Source organism: Alosa pseudoharengus, unplaced genomic scaffold (assembly GCF_046254945.1).
Source record: "Alosa pseudoharengus isolate Yale_2024_CS ecotype anadromous, Long Island Sound unplaced genomic scaffold, YU_APseudo_1.1 YU_APseudo_1.1_scf_23, whole genome shotgun sequence".
Lineage (NCBI taxonomy): Eukaryota > Metazoa > Chordata > Actinopteri > Clupeiformes > Clupeidae > Alosa > Alosa pseudoharengus.
Window position 1 is genome coordinate 2,245,657 of NW_027468685.1, and position 15,865 is coordinate 2,261,521.

The 15,865-nt window shown below is 42.1% G+C and overlaps 1 long non-coding RNA gene across 1 annotated transcript; it reads right to left on the reverse strand.

Annotated features, from left to right (window-relative positions):
• Window positions 1-1,630: 1,630 nt before the first annotated feature.
• Window positions 1,631-3,179, reverse strand: LOC143140035 (uncharacterized). Its single transcript, XR_012990515.1, has 2 exons — window positions 2,195-3,179; window positions 1,631-1,874 (listed from the first exon to the last, which is right to left on the reverse strand). It is a non-coding gene; the product is annotated as an uncharacterized LOC143140035 (long non-coding RNA).
• Between the last annotated feature and the right edge of the window lie 12,686 nt (window positions 3,180-15,865).

Genomic DNA, 15,865 nt, shown 5'->3' on the forward strand with positions numbered 1-15,865 from the left:
AAAGTAGTGAGCTCAGGTAAGAGTAGTGAGCTCAGGTAAGGTGTGAGTATTCTAAAGTAGTGAGCTCAGGTAAGAGTAGTGAGCTCAGGTAAGGTGTGAGTATTCTAAAGTAGTGAGCTCAGGTAAGGTGTGAGTATTCTAAAGTGGTGAGCTCAGGTAAGAGTAGTGAGCTCAGGTAAGAGTAGTGTGAATACATCGTGCCAATCATGTGGTATGTCGTGAATACATCATGCCCTAAACAGATGCCTGATAAGTGCCCAAAAAGTTGTTTTCAGGAGCGATCACCACACCGGTATGACTGGATGAGTGCTCAGTAGCGCCCCCTATACTGGCAGACATCAGCGTTGCATTTGGCCGTACTGATCACACTGCAGTTTCACAGACTGGACTTCATACTGAAATAGCTACACTTTAATACCTCCTCGCTTAACAAACCCAACACTTTAATACCTCCTCCTAACAAACCCAACACTTTAATACCCCCTCCTAACAAACCCAACACTTTAATACCCCCTCGCTTAACAAACCCAACACTTTAATACCCGCTCGCTTAACAAACTCAACAGTTTAATATCTCCTCCTAACAAACCCAACACTTGAATACCTCTTCTCTTAACAAACCCAACACTTTAATACCTCCTCTTAATAAACCCAACACTTTAATACCTCCTCTCTTAACAAACCCAACACTTTAATACCTCCTACTCCTAACAAACCCAAAACTTTAATACCTCCTCCTAACAAACCCAACACTTAAATACCTCCTCTCTTAACAAACCCAACACTTTAATACCTCCTCTCTTAACAAACCCAACACTTTAATACCTCCTCTCTTAACAAACCCAACACTTTAATACCTCCTCTTAACAAACCCAACACTGTAATACCTCCTCTCTTAACAAACCCAACACTTTAATACCTCCTCTTAACAAACCCAACACTTTAATACCTCCTCTCTTAACAAACCCAACACTTTAACCCATAGCATTTACACCCCTATTTTGAGTTTTTCCTCGAAATTGCACACCGCCTACTTAAAATGGCCCTGTTGCCACATACTTTGACTTACAATCAAGTGCCTGACCTCTTTGGAAAGCTAAGGCCTTGTAGAATTTTTTGGTACCAATAGATTGACTGTGTGATGAACTATCAGAGAGTGGCAAAGGGTAGAATGATAGTTTTTTTTATAGGCGGTTATGTACATCTCTAGAAATGACCACATTCTGCCCTCTTGGTCACTTATTTTCTCTTGAAAACACCACTGAGGCCCACTACCAGGTCTTGTGAATCTGTATGTCAAAGTAGATCGATCCTTATAGGATGAAGTATGACTGTGTGGGACCCATATTTGTGTGGGCATACACATGCGTTTTGCTAAGTGTCCATTTGGAGACTCCAAAAGGACCTTTGGTTACCCAAAACTAAAACTCTTCCTATACAAGAACCCCTTTATGTAGAACCATGATCTTGGTGTCAAATGAAAGGTTACACTCTCTGTGTCATGTTGCTTGTACCATGAGTGCTTTGCAGTGGCTGTGCCATGAGTCCAGAGAAGCATTATCTGACCTGAAACTCTTACTTTTGCTCCTACGCCTTTGAGATTTCCATGAAAAAAGGACAAACAAGGTAATGCAGTGAACATTTGTATTATAAAATGAAACAAAGGTAAAAAATAACAATACCCTGGCAAACGAAACATCAAATGATTCACATTCAATGCAATAGAAATGTATTTATGTTGGCAACCACGGTCAACAAAATGGAACGTGTTATGAACAACTGAAATAGTCTCGGCCACCGACTCCTCTTCCTCAGACACAGGATCCTCAGCTCTTGTTTTTTTGCTTGGCGGGGCCCAGTCTTCATCACTGTCACTGAAACAATTGTACAGGTGGAAGTTAGGCTCAGACCCACTAAAGTATATGAAAACCCTTCCCAACAACTTATACAAATGATATAAATGTGTGTACGCAGGTCACACCTCCCCCTGCTCTCTCTTTTACACACACACACACACACACACACACACACACACAAACACACACTGCATTCTCACCTAACTCCCCTCCCCCCCAGGTACCAGAACACTGTTCACACTATGAAACAAAGCTAAATGAAAAACTATGCACTAAACATTACAAAAACAAACTAAACTGTATCTGTAACTGTATATGGATATAAGTAGTCTACTCACAGCTCAAAATCAGGGTCCTTCCCAGCTAAAAAGTTCTGCTCCTCCTCGGAGTCGCATTCCGAGAAATTGCTTTCTTCTCCTTCATCGATGTCCTCCAGATCTTCAATGTCCTCGGGTTCTTCGACATGTTTCGTCTTTTTTTGTCTCTTTGGCATGTTTTACGAACAAAAACCTTCAAAAACATGTCTCTTGCTTGTTTAGTAACAAACTTCCAAACCACTGCTTCGGAATCTGGTTACGCATGGGCTATGCGCCTTGAGTTTAGCCGACAGGGAAGTAGAATGTGACGATGTGTCACATGTCTAAAGAAAGCTCTGCTCATTGGCTACACGGACATCTAGGTCCCATCTCATTGGCTCACTCAGACACAGCGCTATGGCCATTCAAAGACTGGTTGTCAGATTCATCGCTTACGTGACTCATTGGCTTTGATGGCATCTATCTCGACTCTCATTGGTCCTACAGACATGTAATGGGTATCGATGGAATCAGAAGAGCCTCGTGAACACGCGGAGTACCGTGAATCCAGCGACAATAATGGAAGTAGAACCGAAATATCTGGATTTCCGCGAAAACTAAGATTTTACTTCGCTTCTTTTCGTATGTATCTGTTTTGTTTGTACTGGCGTGTACAACTACTCAATATATTGGCAATAAAACAATGTAGATATTTTACATCTATGGATTCTTACGAAAATTTCAAGACCAAGCATGCTGGGCTAACTTATTGGTACGGCCATACAGACAAGTGACAAAGTATGAACGCAGCAACTTTGGGGGGTGGTGGAGGGGGGTATTCTGATATGTTATATATCGGGATAAACTTATATTTTACACACGAAATATATGTTAATTCATGGAAAGCTTTACATATATCGATTCTTGAGTTTCTCAGCTTTAAAATGGTATATAGCATGACTATGGTAGTTCATGATAAGGTGCAAAAAAATGCATGGGGGTTGTTGGGGGGAGGTGGGGGGCACTGTATTTTCCCGAATACGGGTCACCCGTAGTATTAATACCTCCTCTTAACAAACCCAACACTGTAATACCTCCTCTCTTAACAAACCCAACACTTTAATACCTCCTCTTAACAAACCCAACACTTTAATACCTCCTCTCTTAACAAACCCAACACTTTAATACCTCCTCTCTTAACAAACCCAACACTTTAATACCTCCTCTTAACAAACCCAACACTGTAATACCTCCTCGCTCTCTACTTCTTCCAACAACCCTTCTCCTGGCGGCTCTGACGCTGCTTCATGTAAATTAGTCAACAGACGTCAGGCAGTGTTGGCGGAGAGGCATACACGGTTGGCAACGACTAGAGCTACTGTCACATGCAGCAATCATCTCCTCACAACCTGCTGTCCACTCTGTGAGTATAAGTATAAGTATATAAGTATATATACTCTTTTGATCCCGTGAGGAAAATTTGGTCTCTGCATTTATCCCAATCCGTGAATTAGTGAAACACACTCAGCACACAGTGAACACACAGTGAGGTGAAGCACACACTAATCCCGGCGCAGTGAGCTGCCTGCAACGACAGTGGCGCTCGGGGAGCAGTGAGGGGTTAGGTGCCTTGCTCAAGGGCACTTCAGCCGTGCCTACTGGTCGGGGTTTGAACCGGCAACCCTCCGGTTACAAGTCCGAAGCGCTAACCAGTAGGCCACGGCTGCCCCCAGTGAGTACAGTGTAAAAAGAAAAAAGGTCTCTGTGGGCAGCCCAGACTCTGAAAACTGGAAACAAACAAAATGGGGGCAGCCTGTCCCCCAAACAAAAATAAAACCCTGACTGTGAGCTGTCTCCCTGGTGTGGAGTTTCTCTGGAAATACTGAAGGGAGGGATGAGCTATCTCCCTGGTGTGTTTCGTTGGGTCCTTGTTTGAAATATAATTTATGCTGTTTTGGAAAAACAAATGTAAATATTAAAAACAGATGTTAAACATAAACAGATGTGACTTCCTGCATAATCACTGACTGGACCTTTAATCTCCCATACCCTCATCCTCCGTTAGTCTAGTGATGTTTGATCGCTATGCGATTCATTGCTATGTAGCTTGAATGCTAACGCTCATTTGTAAGTCATGTTGGATAGATGAAAATGTATTAGTGTTGGATAGATGTAAATGTAGATATAAATGTATTAGTGTTGGATAGATGTAAATGTATTTGTGTTGTTTGTGTTGCGTCTGTGGTTCTCTGTGGTTGTGTCTCATCACAGTGAACTAAAGGTTTTTCGGTAACACTTTCTATGAAGGTTGTATTTATAACGCCCTATGAATGCATTCATAATGTTTTATAAGGTGTCTATAAAGCATTGTAATGCTCATTATTACCATCTATATGTATTCACAAGTCGTCATAACCAACTTCATGATGCATTATGACATCTAATTATGAATGATTATAATTTTAATCTGAATAATTCATTATAAATATGTCAAGATCTGCCTACTCACTTGTCAGTTTTATGATGCATCATTACATAACTACTTTGCTTTGCTAAATATAGCATATAGTGATGCATAAAGAGTTTTGACTTCTACTGTAGTCCTATATATATCTATAGCTATAAGTATATGTAATAAAGTTATAATAATGTATACATCTCTGTACAGCACACAATTAACAACAGCTATGCAATATCTTAAGTGTTATTTGTCAGCCCTAAGTAAAATGACAAGAATATGACCCTTTTATTAACAGATATAAGTTCACTGAGTAATTAAAGGGTGCAATGAACTAAGTACCCAGTCTAGCATCTTTACCCCATATGCACAATATTATAAATTACTATGTTAATGTCATAGGTGTTATTTGTCAGCTTTAGGTAAAGTAGAGCAAATGATGTGTTGTTATTAATAGATATAAGGTTATTATAAACAAATATGAGGCACAATGAAATGAGAGCCTGGACAGTAAAGACCAAAGGAATGATTTTAGTTCACTTTATTTTCATTTAAATCAACACACATAATCAGTCTGATTATCAATGCTCTGAGCACATTACACAAACACAATGAGACAGGCCAAAAAAGTGGCACGGCATGGTCCTATATTTTGTAGTGGTGGTTATTATTGGAATAAAACTCACAATGCCACTGAAATCTATCTTGGGTCATTATGAAAGATCGTTCGAATCAAAATAGACCTTTGGTTTAAATGAAAATAAAGTGAACTAAATGCATTCCTTTTGTCTTTACTGTCCAGACTCTCATTTCATTGTAGGATAATAGGGTCATATTCTTGTCACTTTACTTAGAGCTGACAAATAACACTTATGATATTGCATAGCTGTTTATAATTGTGTGCTGTAGGGAGATGTATACATTATTATAACTTTATTACATATACTTATAGCTATAGATATATAGGACTACAGTAGAAGTCAAAACTCTTTATGCATCACTATACACATTTAGCAAAGCAAAGTAGTTATGATGCATCATAAAACTGACAAGTGAGTAGGCAGATCTTGACATATTTATAATGCATTATTCAGATTAAAATTATAATCATTCATAATTAGCTGTCATAATGCATCATGAAGTTGGTTATGACGACTTGTGAATACATATAAATGGTAATAATGAGCATTACAATGCTTTATTCACCTTATTCCGCGCGCAAACATGGGGGCGCTAGCTTTGCCCACATTGTCTCCGAACTTCCGATTGAGCAGTACATCCATTGCGATACATTGAGATAGCAGACATAATAATTACATATTATTCTGACATCATTACATAATAATCTGACATCAGAAACGCACCGTCACCGTCAGCACTGATGCTGCTGACACAGTGGCTGCGTGATAACTTAATTTGGCCTTGATCGTGCAGGACATTTCAGAATGTCGAGTGTGTAATCCATCATAAATGGCTAGGTTCAATGGAAAAGTTAGCTGGACAAATGAAAGAAAACGAGAAGGATGAAGCATAATAATGTTTTAGAACCTTCAAAATTAGAAAACTGATGCAACTGAGATGGAGGACAACTGCACGTAGAGTAGAACGAAGGCCTATTGTCCGAAGGAACTTACATTAAATGATGAGATATTTGCTGAATGTCACAAAAAAAGTGTTAGGCCTACAGAAATTGCTTGGCATCGCTTATTCAATGGCTCTCTACCGAAACACCTGTAGTTTGCGGAGGACGAACGAGAAAGCACTCGTTTGATAAATCAGCCAGTAGTAGACAAATAACTTTTAGAAATAATCTGTACTGCAAAAACGAATGTTGGTGGGTATTTAAACTATCTAGCGGGTGTTTTAACAGCTGCAAGAAATAGAAGCTTCATGGTCTTTATGTTCTGGTTCGTAAATTATTATGACCGCCGCTAGCGAAGCTAGCGAAGCGGTCATATAGGGATTGTCAAAGTTTTTTTTTTTTTTTTTTTTTTTTTTTTTTTTTTTCCCCGTCATCTACTTCCTGAAATTTTGGTCAACGATACCCGGGGCACCGAAACACCAGGGCACATGAAATTTGGTGGGTATGTAGCCCCACTAGACTTTTACGGAAAAATTTCGTTTGGTCCCCGGGGGCCACTCCCCCTCCGCGCTGGGCCCCCCGAAACCCAAAAAATGCAGTTTTTCCTCAATAACTACCTGAACCGTGGCACCGAGGATGAAGAAATTTTTATGGTATGTTGGTCTCAAGGGCCCACATCAACTTAGCCCATAATCACTCATTTGTGATTTGCACCCCCCCGGTAAAAAATGAAAATGCAATATCATTCTGCTTTAATCGCCCCTCTCTTCAGTAAAGACGTTCAGAACTGCACCAAATTTTATGTGTATGATTAACCTGACATTCTCTGGGGGTATGCCAAGTTTCGTAGAATTTCATCCATGGGGGGGTCTAAAAAATTAAGTTATGTGTACATTTAGTGACTCTACACTCATTGGCCTGTAGATGGTGGTGCACACATATACACATGCACACACACACACAGGCACCCACATACTATCGGTATTAGAACGGCCGATACATAATTACAAATTCAGTAGGATTAAAAGAAAGCCAAAATAAATATTCATCATCATCATCATGGCTGCATTTCCAGTATTGGCGATAAGTAGTCGTTTGTCCACTAGATGGCGCATCGTTGCAGTGAGACGTAATTTTGTTGGAAGTTAATCTTAAATGGGTTGGAAAGACACTATGCTTCCTACAAGGACAAGACTGTAGGCTACAGTAGTTTACCGCAGAGAACGTCTAAGGGTAGGATGATTTCTGCATGACATGTAATTCCCATTTCCTCTTGAAGCCGAAATAAATCTGAGAATGTTTATCGGACATGCTTGTTTTTTACTGCAGGTAGGCTACGTTAATCCTATCAATAGCAGAACGTAGGTAAAATAATGTTACCGTTAGCATGGTTGAGTGATGGAGGCCAATTTGATTATTGATGTATTTGTAGAAAACCATAAATGCGTTTTTAAGCTACCAAGCAAATCGATAACAGCACTAATTGTATCTTTCGACTGTCATCTCATTTGCTTATGACCATAACCTAGGCTACTAACAGGAGCTAAGTGAGTTAGCCACAACACGTTCGCTACGTGATGGTTTTTTAATGGAAAATATATAGGCTACCTGAAAGATAACCTGTCTATGATCCCGTGATGATCTACAATCTCCATTTAAACCAGATGTTTTAGAGCGCACGTTGAGATGTATTCAGGGCAGGGCTGTACCTACACATATTTGTTGCACGTGCTACAAAAATCATTCTTTGCGATGAATGATTTAGTACCAACGTTACAAGGGTCAGATACAGTTTTGCCTATGGCTATTCCGTGAGACTGAGGCGCTTTTTGCTTGTTCGAAGTGCGTGTTTAGGGTGTGAGAGGGGAGTCGATGTGCTTTGATTCCAGCTTGGTAGTTGTAGTCTATGCGATTAAAAAACACGTGTGTGTGAAGTATCCAAACAATGATAACGCTTTCATTATGGCTGCTTTAGCCACAGACCTTGAGCTACTGTACAGTGTGATGGGTTCCATTTAGAAGTGTCCACTTCATTCGCCCTTTCCGTGATTCACAGCTACGTGAAATGTATTACTACTGATATGCAAAACTATTAACTTTTTCGCCAAGAGGTGGCAGCTTGATACTGTAAGGTGTAAGCCATTGGTTCCAACGGAGATTTTATTTGGGTCGCCAGCATAGCCTAGCGACAATTTGTGTTGTGTAATAGGCCTAGCATAGGGCCTACCTTATATAGCTTATAGTTTGTTAACAGTCACGGTTTTGTCATAACTCCCTCTATGCATTTTTGCATTTAGAATAGCTCTAAAACCGGGGGGCGAACACGTCGCAGGGGGGGCGCCAGTGCGTGGATATCTCAATCGCAAAATTAAACAATATTTCTATCGGGCGCCTACCATGGACTAGGCTGGGTGAAAATCAAAAGATTGCGTCAAAAGATTGAGCTTAACCATTGACCTCATGGTTGCAAAATGCAAGGGAACATGAATCAGCATATTATTTGCACAAACAATAACGGAGAGTAGCTCTTCAACTTTGCCCGTTAAAATGTGTATGAACAGTCTCGCAACGCATTTCATGAAGGCCCTTTGGACATGTCAGTTATTTGCACCACTGGGAAAAACGGCATTTTGTTTTAGACTACTGGTATTTCATTTGTGCATTGACAATAAAGCTGAATATCATTTGAACTAGATGACTAAACTTATGCATATGTAGAAGAAGAAACATTCACAAAAATCCATGACATGACCTCTCTTCTTGATAGCTGTTGAAAACTGCATGGAACTGACAGGGATTGTTTTGTTTAATAATAAATAAATAAATACATTATGCTGCTACCTTCTGCTTTTCCCAAATACAATGTAGCCTACAGGTGTACCTTTCATCAGTCCAGTTGCAATGGATGGACTGTGATGAACTGCCCTACTTGTGATTGTTTAGAGATTTTAAAGGTTTTATAACAATGTTACAGATTTTTTGGCCCAGAAACAAATCTATTCACCTTTGCAGCGCCAGTAGGCTACTTTGTGTGCGGAATGTGTGCAAACACACATTTCAAACAAGCATACACAAAAGTTTCAAGAGTGGGGAATGGAGTAGAAGATGGAGACAAATTCATTAATATGATTTATTTTCGCGGAATGGATGTGCAGGACTGAGCGGCGGTCATATTTTGTACCGCTACGCGGTACATCTAGTTTTCATAAAACTTCAAGTTGCCCTATAACTTTACTCTCCAAACTCTTCACTGCACTGTAGGCAATTAACTGACAGTATGATAGGCTATTTATTTTCTGTAGGCTACAATAAACACATTTATTATAACCGCCGCTAGCAAAGCTAGCGAAGCGGTCATATAGGGATTGTCAAAGTTTTTTTTTTTTTTCCCGTCATCTACTTCCTGAAATTTTGGTCAACGATACCCGGGGCACCGAAACACCGGGGCACATGAAATTTGGTGGGTATGTAGCCCCACTAGACTTTTACGGAAAAATTTCGTTTGGTCCCCGGGGGCCACTCCCCCTCCGCGCTGGGCCCCCCGAAACCCAAAAAATGCAGTTTTTCATAAATAACTACCTGAACCGTGGCACCGAGGATGAAGACATTTTTATGGTATGTTGGTCTCAAGGGCCCACATCAACCTAGCCCATAATCACTCATTTGTGATTTGCACCCCCCCGGTAAAAAATGAAAATGCAATATAATTCTGCTTTAATCGCCCCTCTCTTCAGTTAAGAAGTTCAGAACTGCACCAAATTTTATGTGTAGGATTAACCTGACATTCTCTGGGGGTATGCCAAGTTTCGTAGAATTTCATCCATGGGGGGGTCTAAAAAATGAAGTTATGTGTACATTTAGTGACTGTACTGTACACTCATTGGCCTGTAGATGGTAGTGCACACATATACACACGCACACACACACACAGGCACGTATACCATCAGTATCGGCAATTAGAACGGCCGATACATAATTACAAATTCAGTAGGATTAAAGGAAAACCAAATATTCATCATAATAATTGGCTGCATTTCCAGTATTGGCGTCCCGTAGTCGTTTGTCCACTAGATGGCGCATCATTGCAGTGAGACGTAATTTTGTTGGAAGTTAATCTAAAGTGGGTTGGAAAGACACTACGCTTCCTACAAGGACAGTAGGCCTACAGTAGTTTACCGCAGAGAACGTCTAAGGGTAGGATGATTTCTGCATGACATGTAATTCCCATTTCCTGTTGAAGCCGAAATAAATCTGAGAATGTTTATCGGACATGCTTGTTTTTTACTGCAGGTAGGCTACGTTAATCCTATCAATAGCAGAACGTAGGTAAAATAATGTTACCATTAGCATGGTTGAGTGATGGAGGCCAATTTGATTATTGATGTATTTGTAGAAAACCATAAATGCGTTTATAGGCTACCAAGCAAATTGATAACAGCACTAATTGTATCTTTCGACTGTCATCTCATTTGCTTATGACCATAACCTAGGCTACTAACAGGAGCTAAGTGAGTTAGCCACAATACGTTCGCTACGTGATGGTTTTTTAATGGAAAATATATAGGCCTGAAAGATAACCTGTCTATGATGCATCCTAAACACCGGGCTGGGACATTTCTGCTCGAAGTCTCAAAAAGCAGTCAACGTTCATTCCCAAACACCCATATAGGCTACTTCAATCCTCTATTTTCAAAGGTGATTCAAGTAAGGAAGAGCATGGCTCAAAGTAAAGTAACTGAAACTACATAAATTCATCAAAGTGAATAATTTGTGTCAACTCGCCGCAATGTAGATTTATTAACGCACCCGTGATTATCTACATCTCCATTTAAACCAGATGTTTTAGAGCGCACGTTGAGATGTATTCAGGGCAGGGCTGTACTACACATATTTGTTGCACGTGCTACAAAAATCATTCTTTGCGATGAATGATTTAGTACCAACGTTACACCGGTCAAATACAGTTTTGCCTATGGCTATATCGTGAGACTGAGGCGCTTTTTGTTTGTTCGAAGTGCGTGTTTAGGGTGTGAGAGGGGAGTCGATGTGCTTTGATTCCAGCTTGGTAGTTGTAGTCTATGCGATTAAAAAACACGTGTGTGTGAAGTATCCAAACAATGATAACGCTTTCATTATGGCTGCTTTAGCCACAGACCTTGAGCTACTGTACAGTGGGTTGGGTTCCATTTAGAAGTGTCCACTTCATTCGCCCTTTCGGTGATTCACACAGCTACTTGAAATGTATTACTACTGATATGCATAACTTTTCGCCAAGAGGTGGCAGCTTGATACTGTAAGGTGTAAGCCATTGGTTCCAAAGGAGATTTTATTTGGGTCGCCAGCATAGCCTAGTGACAATTTGTGTTGTGTAATAGGCCTAGCATAGGGCCTATACCTTATATAGCTTATAGTTTGTTAACAGTCACGGTTTTGTCATAACTCCCTCTATGCATTTTTGCATTTAGAATAGCTCTAAAACCGGGGGGCGAACACGTCGCAGGGGGGGCGCCAGTGCGTGGATATCTCAATCGCAAAATTAAACAATATTTCTATCGGGCGCCTAGCATGGACTAGGCTGGGTGAAAATCAAAAGATTGCGTCAAAAGATTGAGCTTGGTCTGGCGAAAGCCAGACTAACCATGGACCTCATAGTTGCAAAATGCAAGGGAACATGAATCAGCATATTATTTGCACAAACAATAACGGACAGTAGCTCTTCAACTTTGCCCGTTAAAATGTGTATGAACAGTCTCGCAACGCATTTCATGAAGGCCCTTTTGGACATGTCAGTTATTTGCTCCAATGGGTAAAACGGCATTTTGTTTTAGACTACTGGTATTTCATTTGTGCATTGACAATAAAGCTGAATATCATATGAACTAGATGACTAAACTTGAATGTAGAAGAAACATTCACAAAAATCCGTGACATGACCTCTCTTCTTGATAGCTGTTGAAGACTGCATGGAACTGACAGGGATTGTTTTGTTTAATAATAAATAAATGAATACATTATGCTGCTACCTTCTGCTTTTCCCAAATACAATGTAGCCTACAGGTGTACCTTTCATCAGTCTAGTTGCAATGGAAGGACTGTGATGAACTGCCCTACTTGTGATTGTTTAGAGATTTTAAAGGTTTTATAACAATGCTACAAATGTTTTGGCCCAGAAACAAATCTATTCACCTTTGCAGCGCCAGTAGGCTACTTTGTGTGCGGAATGTGTGCAAACACACATTCCAAACAAGCATACACAAAAGTTTCAAGAGTGGGGGATGGAGTAGAAGATGGAGACAAATTCATTAATATGATTTATTTTCGCGGAATGGATGTACAGGACTGAGCGGCGGTCATATTTTGTACCGCTATGCGGTACATCTAGTTTTTTCAACTTTTGCAATATTACGCAATTGGCTACTGAACGCAAATCAGCAGGAGAGAGAATGCACGTAGCCTACGCAGCGTGTAGCGCAATGTGTAAGCTATTTGGTTACCAACTAACACTGTTAGCCAATTCACTAACTTAAGACTTCAGTGCCATCATATACAACGTTTCTTTACACAACAGAAAGGATGGAGGCAGCAAAAGTAGAGAAGTCATTTCAGATGGGGCAAGAACAAGGTGAATTTGTATGCTTGTCAAAACGTAGTCCTACCCTGCATTAGAGGCGCTGATCATCATACCAAGCACACTCGCTGTTTAGTCATACACCACGGTAAACTAAAACTAAAATGTTACAAAGGTGGCAAAAATAATATAGGGTATTATTAGCCATGACATTACTAGGCTATGAGTCGTTTTTTTGGGGGGAGGGGTTTACAACCCTTATTGTACTTATTCAAAATCATCCCCCCCTCTGGTTTTTACACAAATCGCACCCTGTGTGTGTGTGTGTGTGTGTGTGTATGACTCTATATGTGTGTGTGTGTGTGTGTGTGTGTATGACTATGTGTGTGTGTGTGTGTGTGTGTGTATGACTCTATATGTGTGTGTGTGTGTGTATGACTCTATGTGTGTGTGTGTGTGTGTGTATGACTCTATATGTGTGTGTGTGTGTGTATGACTCTATGTGTGTGTGTGTGTGTGTGTATGACTATATGTGTGTGTGTGTGTATGACTATATGTGTGTGTGTGTGTGTGTGTGTATGACTATATGTGTGTGTGTGTGTGTGTGTGTGTGTATGACTCTATGTGCGTGTGTGTGTGTGTATGACTATATGTGTGTGTGTGTGTGTGTGTGTGTATGACTATATGTGTGTGTGTGTGTGTGTATGACTCTATGTGTGTGTGTGTGTGTGTGTGTGTGTGTGTATGACTCTGTGTGTGTGTGTGTGTGTGTGTGTGTGTGTGTGTGTGTATGACTATATGTGTGTGTGTGTGTGTATGACTATATGTGTGTGTGTGTGTGTGTGTGTGTATGACTATATGTGTGTGTGTGTGTGTGTATGACTCTATGTGTGTGTGTGTGTCTGTGTGTGTGTCTGTGTGGTTATGGTGCGTTCATAGGGAGGTTATGGTGCGTTCATAGGGAGGTTATGGTGCGTTCATGGAGAGGAGGTTATGGTGCGTTCATAGGGAGGTTATGGTGCGTTCATGGAGAGGAGGTTATGGTGCGTTCATGGAGAGGAGGTTCATGGAGAGGAGGTTATGGTGCGTTCATAGAGAGGTTATGGTCCATTCATAGAGAGGTTATGGTCCATTCATAGGGAGGTTATGGTGCGTTCATAGAGAGGTTATGGTCCATTCATAGGGAGGTTATGGTGCGTTCATAGGGAGGTTATGGTGCGTTCATGGTGCGTTCATAGAGAGGAGGTTATGGTGCATTCATAGGGAGGAGGTTATGGTGCGTTCATAGGGAGGTTATGGTGCGTTCATAGAGAGGAGGTTATGGTGCGTTCATAGGGAGGAGGTTATGGTGCGTTCATAAGGAGGTTATGGTGCGTTCATAGGGAGGAGGTTATGGTGCGTTCATAGGGAGGTTATGGTGCGTTCATAGGGAGGAGGTTATGGTGCGTTCATAGGGAGGAGGTTATGGTGCGTATAGTTCATAGGCGGTGTGCTTGCAGGAGGTTATGGTCCGTTCATAGGGAGGTTATGGTCCGTTCATAGGGAGGTCATAGGGAGGTTATGGTGCGTTCATAGGGAGGTTATGGTGCGTTCATAGGGAGGTTATGGTGCGTTCATGGAGAGAAGGTTATGGTGCATTCATAGGGAGGAGGTTATGGTGCGTTCATGGAGAGGTTATGGTGTGTTCATAGGGAGGTTATGGTGCGTTCATAGGGAGGTTATGGTGCGTTCATAGGGAGGAAGTTATGGTGCGTTCATAGGGAGGTTATGGTGCGTTCATGGAGAGGAGGTTATGGTGCGTTCATAGGGAGGAGTTTATGGTGCGTTTTTGGAGAGTAGGTTATGGTGTGTTCATAGGGAGGTTATGGTGCATTCATGGAGAAGTTATGGTCAGGTTGGTATGTGGTCAGTGCCCGACAGCACTGCCATCTGACAGCTGGTATGTGATCAATGCCCAACAGTGCTGCCACCTGACGGCTGGTATGTGGTCAGTGCCCGGCCATGCTTATGTGTGTGTGTGTGTGAGCTGTAGAGGCGGTGTGCTTGCGTCAGCAGAGATGGTTATCGTGCGTGGTGTGTTCATAGGGAGGTTATGGTGCGTTCATGGAGAGGAGATTATGGTGCGTTCATGGAGAGGAGATTATGGTGCGTTCATAGGGAGGAGGTTATGGTGCGTTCATGCAAATGGGAACGTTCCCATTTCAGTATGTCTCATTAATCAGTTGCGTTCACTAGGGATGCTTGATCATCTGAATGACGATCCATCTATGGTCAGTGGCAGACAGCGGTGCCATATGATGATGTGATCAGTGCACACAGACACACACACCTGCACTCACACACACACCGACCTGCACTCACACACATCCACAGTTTAGTTTGAGAGGATAATGTGAAGAACAGCTAGTGTAGCTAACACCATAGACAGAATGACGAGTCTAAATCAGCCTGACTGTTTGGACCCGGGCAGTGACGGCTGGCATGTGGTCAGTGCCCGACAGTGCTGCCATCTGACGGCTGGTATGTGGTCAGTGCCCGACAGTGCTGCCATCTGACGGCTGGCATGTGGTCAGTGCCCGACAGTGCTGCCATCTGACGGCTGGCATGTGGTCAGTGCTGCCATCTGACGGCTGGTATGTGGTCAGTGCTGCCATCTGACGGCTGGCATGTGGTCAGTGCTGCCATCTGACGGCTGGTATGTGGTCAGTGCTGCCATCTGACGGCTGGCATGTGGTCAGTGCCCGACAGTGCTGCCATCTGACGGCTGGTATGTGGTCAGTCCCCGGCCATGGTGCCATCTGACGGCTGGTATGTGGTCAGTCCCCGGCCATGGTGCCATCTGACGGCTGGTATGTGGTCAGTCCCCGGCCATGGTGCCATCTGACGGCTGGTATGTGGTCAGTCCCCGGCCATGGTGCCATCTGACGGCTGGTATGTGGTCAGTCCCCGACAGTGCTGCCATCTGACGGCTGGTATGTGGTCAGTCCCCGGCCATGGTGCCATCTGACGGCTGGTACCCGCTACCTTCGCACGGGTTCACTTTATGCCCGTCAGGTCTGAGCTCCGAGTCCCTGAGTCCTCCAACACAATACAGTAACCATAGTG